The sequence below is a fragment of the Anser anser genome (assembly GCF_964211835.1).
Source record: "Anser anser genome assembly, chromosome: 1".
Classification (NCBI taxonomy): Eukaryota; Metazoa; Chordata; class Aves; order Anseriformes; family Anatidae; genus Anser; species Anser anser.
In genome coordinates this window covers 186,862,304-186,872,519 of record NC_139720.1, presented here as the reverse complement: position 1 = coordinate 186,872,519, position 10,216 = coordinate 186,862,304, and the positions used below count along the sequence as shown (strand labels likewise).

At 40.6% G+C, this 10,216-nt stretch overlaps 1 long non-coding RNA gene across 3 annotated transcripts; it reads left to right on the top strand.

The window, feature by feature from the left end:
• The first annotated feature begins 479 nt into the window (after nt 1-479).
• LOC310896410 lies at nt 480-8,741 on the top strand. Of its 3 annotated transcripts, none has more exons than XR_014581455.1 (5): nt 480-1,265; nt 3,760-3,923; nt 5,017-5,078; nt 5,398-5,495; nt 7,077-8,741. It is a non-coding gene; the product is annotated as an uncharacterized lncRNA (long non-coding RNA). The 3 variants fall into 3 exon arrangements; XR_014581456.1 differs by having other exon boundaries at nt 482-1,265; nt 3,776-3,923; XR_014581457.1 differs by lacking the exon at nt 3,760-3,923 and having other exon boundaries at nt 491-1,265.
• Nucleotides 8,742-10,216: the final 1,475 nt, after the last annotated feature.

The window sequence follows — 10,216 nt, the reverse complement described above, 5'->3', positions numbered from 1 at the left end:
TCTGGTGTAATTGCTTCATTGACAAGCCAGAGATGCTATTTGATATGCCTCTTTATATTACACAACTTTCACTCTGAGCTAGTTCTGGTATTATGTGAATCATACTATTTAGACATGTTAAATGCTATCAACCATCTTATGTCTTCAAAGACATAAAATATGATCTTTTGATCTTCAGAAAAAAAACAGGTCCAAGGACAAGTAAAACAAATGCATTTCTTTATTAATGAATCTCAGTAAAACACACTTTAAAGGCTCTAAAGACGGCTGTAATAGTTATACGAAGTACAAAAATTCCAATTTTATCTTGATAATATGGGTATATTGCTCCAACCCAGATGGGGTCAGACACAGAGCTAATGAATATGAGGCAGATGTGTCGTGTAGCAGGTTTTTTTGGTCCTCGGTGTTAGGATTGATTCTTTTGCCTCAAGGGAGGAAAAGTAACAATTCGAAAAATTCAAGTCGTGTGAAGCACAAAAGTACTTTTCAACTTATGCCCTTTCTGATGTACAACTAAAATGAGGTTGCATTCATATAATTTCAAATTCATTGCATTTTGAAGTATGGGTGAAATGAACTGAAACATGAGAGTACATTTTCTTCTGTAGCACTCTGGAAAATGAGCTGTTGCAGTCGGTCATTTTCTGGGAGAAAAAAAAATCTATTATGCTGAGTTTCTTATTTGATGCCGAGCTTGTCTGCCTGGCAGAGTTAATCAAACATTGATTCTTGGACTAATTTTCACTTTCCCGTGTGAATGTGTGATAGCAGAGAGAATAGTCTGTACCGAAAAGGTACGCATCCTGGCTTGCTCTCGCTGTCTTTGCCTTTGCAAAGCTCAGGAAACCTTTGAACTCAAGCCACAAGGGAACCAGAAAGGAATTAAGAGGCAAGTCCTGTGATCCGAGGCAGCAGATAGAACTGGTTTGTGCTGTCTAGACATTTGTCATATAAGTCTTTAGTCTGGGAAAAGCCCCTATGGCTTGTGTTGTTTTCTGATGTGGATTGCTCTTGGGGAGCTGTGTGTGGTTAGCAGCCACAGCTTTTCCTCTTGACAAGGAAGGAGGAAAATTCTTCCTAAGCACCACGAATTCTTGAGAGAGTTTTTTTGCAGAGGCACAGTGCTCTGAGGACTGAGCACTGCCTTGAAAAGGTCAGTATTGCTCCAAGTTAGGTACGCATGCAGCAACCCAGGCATCAAGTCGTTGCTCTTGTTTCCTGTGGGAAGCCGACCTGGGATACTCTACGTCTGCAACTTCATGGTGGGTGTGCAACATGAGCGAAGCATTGCTGTCTGTGACATTCTCCTGCTGTGGGTGATGCCTTCTTCTTTTCTACACAGCTATCTAAACTCTTTCTGTGCTGAGTCATTACCCTCCCTTCCATCTCCTATTCCCTGTGTTATTACAAGTCTTTCCTTTATGACTGTCCTCAATGCATGTGCAGAATCCTATGCATTCAAAGAAACCTTATAATAATTTTCAGTATTACGAGGGTAAAGTTATATCACATCTTTTTGTCTTTTCCCTCTTCCTCTCTCTGGGTTGATTATTAACTTTGCACTAGCTTCTTTTCTTTTCCATCAAACCAGCTCATAACTGTCAAGACAAAAGCTGCCTTCTTTCCATCTGGAACAACCGTCTTGTAACTCTCTGCCCCGTTGACTCATCATTTCATTTCTTTTGTCATATAAAAACACATCTTCTACTATCTCTTTCCCTTGGTTTGTCTCTCTCAAAGACAGTGTATCTTTCAGTTCTTTATTTTGAAACTTCATATTTGATGCCTGAACTCTGAATCTAATATTTAAACACTTGGGCCTCTGTCCTTCCTCAGCATACTTTGGAATCTGAAGATGTTAAACCCAAACAAAGTTTTCTTATGTGGCTTCTGAGATTGTATTAAAAGAGACAAAATTGCAAATGTTTTTATAAGATAAGAGACCAGCAGAAATGCTTCCAAGTGTTTGCTGCATGGTTCAGAAGAGAATTTGTTTTAAAGGAAATAGACTTTCTTTGTCAGTGAAGACAGCATTATTAGAACCTTATAAAGAATTAACTATTAATAGAAGTCGTCACTCCTGGACATGGTCCAAGCAGAGGTGAATTGAAAACATTATTAATTAGACGGAAAGCAAAGATGAGATTTCTTCTCATTAAAAAAATATAGAGAGTTGTCATTTGTGAGATTAAAGAGAAGCCCATTCTCCACCTGCTAGAGCTCATTGTCTTTGTAGGTACAAAGACTCAAATCAAGGGTTCACTCATGTTCCTTCATTGTAAGAAAGATACGAATAAAGTGCATAGTACTCTCTTTCAGTGCCTGTGTCTCTATAATGCTAATAATGATAGGAATATTCTTCCATTAGGGCATGAGGGATTTAGATCCATAAATAACTTGAGTGAATAGAAATGATTTCCCATCTCTCAAGTGACCAAATTGATTTTTTTATAACTTACAGAGAGGGAGGGTGCCATTAATATTGAACGGGAACATGTCTGAATGGATCTCATGTGATTTCTGCACAAAAAGGCAGCCCTTCTCCAAAGCCAGAGAATGCCTGCTCTACACTGAAAGCAGTTTACAGCCTTCACGTAGTAAGGTCAGTAGTGAGGGCTAAACCAGCAAAGCCAGGACACTCAGTAGATTATATAAAAATGCATTTATTTTTGTAAGAAACTCAGGGCCTCCCATTGCCAATATTTTAATGAAATGTCACAGATGCGTTAACAAAAAAAGCGAGCCATTTTGTATCACGAAACTAGAAGCTGATGAAATGAAGGGTGAAGTGAAATGTCTTAAGGAAAAAAGTGTTTTATCACACATCCAAATGTCGTACAGCGTGGGTTATTCATCCGTCTTTCTGGCTGTATATGAGTGTGACAGAGGAGCACCACCCCAGGGAGCTGGGTTTCATGTCCTCTGCTCTGCTCCATACACGCGGGCTCGCTGTAACCTTGAGATGCAGAGTTTGGAGGGCAGCTTCAGGATCAATTTTTCCAATTCAGCTTCTCTAACCGGAGTCTTAGCTGTCAGGGTTTGTTATATGGGTTCTTGCCAGCCACTGCACTGGTATGAAAGGAAGTTTAAATGAAAGATGAGGACATGCACTGTATTTTTATTCTGAAGCCATCTGTGTGGATGGGCAGGTAATTAATTCAGCATGAAAATTAAAAGGCATAACTGGAATCTGTTAGAGGCAGTAAACAGACTCGATGGCAGACTGCTGCCCGGGGGAGCTCTGCATCTTGATTCCTGGCTATGAGGCAATGACCATGGTGCCTTCACAGCAGTGCTGGGGCACCAAAGTACTTTCTGCTGGCATCAGCAGGGAGACCAGCACAGGATGGAAACCTGCCTGCGAGGCATGGTCAGTACCTTGGCAGTGCCAAATTGGCGTGGCTTCAGCTGCACTACCAGTACCCGGGTTAGTTAATACAGACCCTAAAGGCATAAACAAATGCAAATTGCCAAGTCCAGGCCTACCAGCACTGCCAAGTCTGCAAGCAGTCGGTGGCCATACTTGGATCGGCGCTGTGTTACCTGTGCCATGGGGCAGCTCAGACCCAAGCGTGTGCGGCTGTGACCCTCCTGGGACCGATGGGTGCCACAGAGCCAGAGCTGCTGGACAACATTTCAGCTGATTTCTGCTGTGTTCTGAAATAGCAGCTTGCTGCCCAAAGCGACAGTACTGGCAGCCCTGCATCTTTTCCTTAATTCCTAGCTGAGGTTGGTGAGGACATCTTCTGCCCCTAGGTCTCTCTCCCCGCAGCCTTGAATCCATCCCTGGCTGGGACTGTGCAGGACCGGAGCTTTCACAGCCCTTATCGGCCTTCCCACATTGCGCCCGAGCCTCTGCTGTCAAATCAGCCTTTTGTCTCCACCGGGATGAAGAAAGTCTCAGGATCTAATAAGCAGCTGTGAGTGAATACAACACAAAACCAATTCACCTTCATTTTCAGATTGCTGCTTGCTCATTTGTTTTTGTTGCTTATTTGAGCTGCTGTCAGCTCCTCTCCACGAGCAGGCAAAACCCACACACCCCTACTGCTGGTAATGAGGTGCAGAATGAGACCAGCTGACAAGGTATTTTCTCACTGAAAGGTGTTTATGCCAGAATATTTCTTTAGCATAGAGTTGCACAGAGGGAGGCACAGAGATCTAACTAGGACTTACTTCTACTAAATAGCAGAAATGTCAAATGAAATGTCAGTGGAGATCTTGAAGTAATTATACCCACTAAAAACCTCCAATTAAGATGTTACTTTCCACCAGAGACAATGGGCCAGATTCTGTATCCAAGGTAACTCCACAAAGCACTTTAGAGACAGCCTGAATTTATACCCCACTCAAAGGTACTGCAATTGATATTATTGTTTTTAATTTCATTTTACAGTAGTAGCCCACCAGGAACCTGGAAAGGACTTGTCGAAGTTATTTATATGTTAACTGAGATGACACAAATAAGGCAGATTTTACAGGCCAAAAACTACCAAGGAGCATCCACCAACAATTTAGATTTCTTATACTGAACAGCAGCATCACAACTGCAGCAGGTTTGTTGTGTTCTGTGTATTATACTTCTAGCTGAAACTCAAATCACTGCAGTTAAGCATTTAAAAAATCTTCACCATGAACTTATTTAACTTTCAGTCACAAGGAAGATGAGAAAGCTTAAAAGATTCAGCTTTCACATCAAGAGCATGTTCAGGGTGGCAGCACAATGTGCAGATCCACTGCAGTTCATTTCTGTGCGGCATAAATCCTTCAATTCCTCAATTCTCATTATAGCACATCAGGTAAATATAAGATATATGTATATATATATATCACAAGATGAGAAATATGGAGGAAGGATGAGCAGAATAGCAAATTTAAACCTATTCAAAAATTATACACGCTTTATAAAACCCTACCCCATGGAAGACCCTCCCAAGACACTTCTGAACAGGATGTTTTCACAGTCTCTGCTGAAGTGGTTCCTATTCACAAGTAATTTTATCTTGCATACAGGACTCATGGACCATGAGGCATTAGAGGCAGTGCAGCTCAGACACGTCAAGAGGACGAAGATGGTGAGTGATTCCTGTAAATCCATGGACACAGACTCTTCTACTGTGAATTTAAAAACTCTCCTTAGCTACATGCAGAATTTACATCCTTTCATCCCATCCAGATTTATGGAGATCCTTTTTTTTTTTTTTTTCCCTCACTGTTAGCCTTCTAGAGTCCTTAAATGTAACTTTTGAGCTATGAAACTGTGCCTGGTTGTAGCAGGGAGATTCTATTGTGTTTTCTAGTACAGGACATTAAATAGCAGCTTAATGAACCATTTCATATACTAGAAGTAAAAAGTCCCCATTTACTGTAACATATTTTTCTTTAATATTTCAGGCCAGATGTTAAAACTGTATAACAGGATGGAGCTTCCCAGAAAACTACAGATCATTAAACTGAAAAAAGTCACAAGCTTTGTCATCCTATCAAATTGGGTAAGTAGTCCTGGGGAAAAACAAGACTCACTGTGTAGTGACGCCGTTTAGTGATGAACCTGTAGTGTTAGGTGGATGGTTGGACTTGATCTTAATGGCCTTTTCCAGTGTAAATGATTCTACAATTCTATGATTTTGGGGCAGCAAAGCACTTGGGGTCCAGAAGAGATATGCAGGCCTGAAAAGCTATGGCCAGCTGCAGTTTGTGCAAGCCGATAAACTCTGGAAACACAGCTGCAAGTCTTAGACCTGAAAATCAAAACCTGCTACAAGCTACTACAGCTCCCAGTGGCTATTACAGTGTGTATGTGATATTGAAAGAGCAATGGGCACAGAAGATAACTGTATTTCTTAGGCCTTTTTTTTTCCCCATTATGATGTTTAAAGAGATTTTTGCTGCATGTTAGTGTAAGTGTGGTTGATCTGTAATGTAGCTTGCCCTTGTGATGAAAGGTCTGAGACTGAATAGCAGGGGCCTCTGTAAGAACTAATAGATGTGAAAATCAAACTGATTATCTAAATTAAAGTATTTCTAGCAGAAAATGAAAAAAATCAGATGCATGGTGCCTTTCTGGTTTGCAGAAAATCTCCAGTTGCCTTTTCTGGATTCAGGTTCATTTCATTTCTTTTCATCTCATTTCATTTCACTTCCTACTGTTCTCCTGTACCATTTTACTAGACTTTACTAGACTTACTGTACTAGACATTGTTATTTGATGATAATTCTTCTGTTCCTGTCAGTTTGCACACGTACACTAGAATGATTTTGGTGTCCAGACCTAACATTTCTGTTAAGCATGCTTTTATTTTTTAGAAGACTATATACTTTAATGCTGTGTGCCCCCCCCCCCCTTTTTTTTTTTTAAATATTCTCTTTCTCTCCATGCTGGCAACTTCTATCTTTCATTTATGTGCCCAGATACCCACCATGTTTTTCCTTACCAGCTCCACAAAGCTCTTGTGGTTACATATCTTGTAGTGATCCACAGGTCTCTGTGGATACTACCAATGTAAGGAATCAGCTCAGAATTAGTCAGATGGTCTCCAGGAATGTATTTATGCTGGAATATTGCTAACTCTTGGCCTTGTGATACATCATGCCCCCTCAGCCCGAAGCCTGCAGAGGTCTCTCTTCGAGAACCACGTCGTGCAGAAGCATTGGTGGTTGGTGTCCCTTCTTCAGCTGCTAGTGGAGTGCTCACAGCCCTACCGGTGCTGTGCCTCAGTGGAAGGAGCTCAGCTCTGTGTTAGTTTGTCCTTCCTGGTTTAGATTAACATTATGCTATTACAAATTTGGCTCAGTGCTCTGCAGCTCTCTGTTCATATGGGGAATCAATAACATTAATTGTGAGAATTGCTCTTTCCCCTCTAAAAGATGATAGCTCTTTTGGAATATTTTCAGGTGTTTGGGTAGCTGCTTTGCTTTGACATTGACACTTGCCCCTTTAGTTCCTTTCTTTCACACAGTCTTCCTACTGCAGGAAACCTGCAAGATGACTTGTAATGCAGTCTCCAAACTGCTCTTTTTGTTCCATTGGAAGTCATCAGAGAACTTAAATATGTTCCTTGCTTTCTCTCCAGGTTTACCTGCTGTCAGCATCAAAGCACCTGGCAGAACTGGCACAATCATCCATGCCAACACCACCCAGCTACCAAAGCTACCCACAAGTGAAGCACCCTGAAAGGCCTGGCATAGGGATTTAATTTACCGTGTCAACTATATTTGGATGGTGACAGAATGAAAATGTTTACCATGCAGGCTTATAAAACCAGTGCTTTCCTCTTCTCTCTTTTGTCAATAGTTTCAATCAGAGTCAAATCTGATCTTGTGAAACTTAGTCTGCGTTTTTGGAAGTGTGCACTTAATTCTTTCCATTCGCTTTTAGCATTTCTTGGCAATATATATACTTCACATTACAAGAACTATCTGATCTAATTATTTTAGTCCTTGCAGCCACTTGCTTCCAATTGCTTCCCTCACCTTTGGATTAGATAATTGCAAACCCTGATGCTTGATGTCAACTAATCACCCACTTGCAGTATTGATCTGCAACCTTCAGGTCTTCTAGAGATGAGAAATGACCACCTAATGACTTGAATTCTGAAAAGAGATGCATCTGGGAAATGTGACATACTGAGAGTTTTATACAGGAAATGACATTACCGGAGGCTTCACCTGGACCCCAGCTTTGCCTGAAAAATAAAAACCATCTTCCAAAGCCCCACTGATACACCCTTCTCCCATGCCTGTTGACTTGAGCTTTTGGATGATCTCCTGTTTAACAATTTGCACCACTGCCTGTTTCCTTTCACAGCTTTCAGAAGATTATGCATGGATAAACAGAACAAAATCCTTGGTGTTTTTATTTCCTTTCTATATTTTTAGAAGAGTTTCATTCATGTGCTGGAATCAGAAACTCCCATTTTCAGTGTATATACACACCCATGTAAATAAATCAGGTAGAGGCACAAGTTCAACAAATGAACTCTCCCACAGAGATCTAATTAAAGCTTGCTGGGCTAGGTTTTATTCTAGAAAAAAAAAAAAAAAAGAAGACTTAGGTTTTCACTGCTGAAGCACAAGGATGTACTTTTCATAAAACATGCATATACTCAATGCTTTACAACCTAATTATGATCTTGGGTTTAAATGATTTACATGCTGCACTGAAGTCTGCACTTTTAAAGGCATTTTGGGAAAAAAAAATACAGATTGAGGACAGACAGAAGAATTAGAAAGATTACAAAGAACAAATAAGCACCAAAATTCTTCTGCGTTGTACCATGCATTATTAAACATTAATAAATGCCTCAGAATGTCTTACTGCTTAATTATCTGTTTTGAAAATGAATTATTAGTGAAATGGACATTTTTAGCTTTAACTAAGCAGGAGACCTTGTGGTATGAAGACCTCTGTGTTAAATCACCCAAGAGAGTGGTTTTGCCTGCAGTTCAAATGTAAGTACCTGCCTTTCCAATTACCTAATAATTTCTTTCTGCTGTATAGTCACCCCTGGGTGCAGGCCATTATCACAGGTAGAGACAGAAAAGTTGGCTTGCTAGCAATTTTTAAACAAAATCATGCTTTTGATTCCTTCCTTTACAGCTTATCTTTCCCTTTTCATGTTCACTGGTTCAGAAGAAAAAGGGGATTCTGTGGGTCTGATGTGTGTGATAAAAAGACAAGGAACCAAAAAATTGACATGATGTGTTGGAATTGCTGTATTAAATTGGAGCAGACACCTCACTGGCCCAGTAGATTTTATTTCACAGAAATCAAGCTTTGATGGAAGAGGCCTAAACATAGAGCTAGATAATTAGAGACTTACCTGCTTGTGTAACTTTTACCCACTCCCTCACCTCTACCAACTCACATAGCAGTTATTGGGGGCCCCAACAATAGGCTGGGATTTTAAGTAAACTGCTGTAATTTGTTTAGCACACGTAATGCAATTGTGGATTTCCTGGTACCTATATCCCATCCAATTGTCTAATTTCTCTGTAAGATAGTACAAAGCTCTTTCCTCAGTTATATTTGAGGTAATACATTGCATGGCTAATTGTATGTTTAAAAATTACTTCTTCTGTCTTTGAGTTTCATGGATACTCCCTCGAGAGAAGGTAAATAAGACAATCTAATTTACTTCTTTATATTGCATTTTCTTTCATGTGCCAAATCCCTTTCTTATGTTCCTCCTTTAGGTTAACAGCCTGTATTTCTTTACTCACTTATCACTCTAAAAACCTTTCATTGTCACTGCTAGTCTTTGAAATGTGGTAATATCTGACAGGCCCCTTTTTTCAGGTTAGGGCTAAGGGAAATGCAGATGGTGGTTAGATTGTACAATGGGATTATGGAAGGATAATGAGAAGCAGTGGACGGGAGAGTGAAAGAGAATGAAAAGGCTTGATGGAAGGACGGGGAAAACATGACACAGTTAAGAAAAATAATGAGGAAAGTGAATCATTAGCTACTATGTCATAATGGTACAAAAAGATTCCAAGTTACTGTCCATAGGAGGCAATGATGCCACGTAAGCAACCTCCCTGCACTCTCCCAGGGGTTCACAGGGTAAGATTTAAATCCTTTCCTGCGGGGAATGATTCCCCCTATTTTCTTTTGGAGAAAGTATTGGAAATGGTCCCAATGGGTCCCAACCCAGTCACTGTTAGGTGGCAAATTAAACACCAAGAACTGGGATTAGGGGACAGTGTTGGTGTGTATGGGGGTGGTATATTCTGAAGCTGATGAGGAGAGTAACTGTAGTAATTTCTTCATTCTAACTTCAGCAACCTAATCACAGGAAACAGAAAGGCCTTTGCCTCATTTTGGTTTGCCTTTTTTTTTAAGATAATCTGTGTATCTGCCCATCTGATTGGCGTGGTGTCCTGGTCAGGCAGTGTGACACTGTTCTGGCCACCAGGTTTGCACCATGGATCTCTTACAACAGACTGCTGGATGCTGTCACAGCCAAAGCCCCAGAGCTGACATGAACGGGGATTTGAGAGGTAATTGACAGCAAGCCCAGTAGCTGTCAAGTCTACCATTGATATGTTGGATATAGACCCTACAGAGAACTAACAAAAAAAGGATTCCTCACAAAATGTGCAGCAAGCTGTGGAACTCCTTGCCGCAAGATTACACAAAAGCCACAAGTTTAAAGGGTTTAAGAGGAACCATGAAGAACTCGAGGAAGAGAAATCCATTGAGACTCTTTAA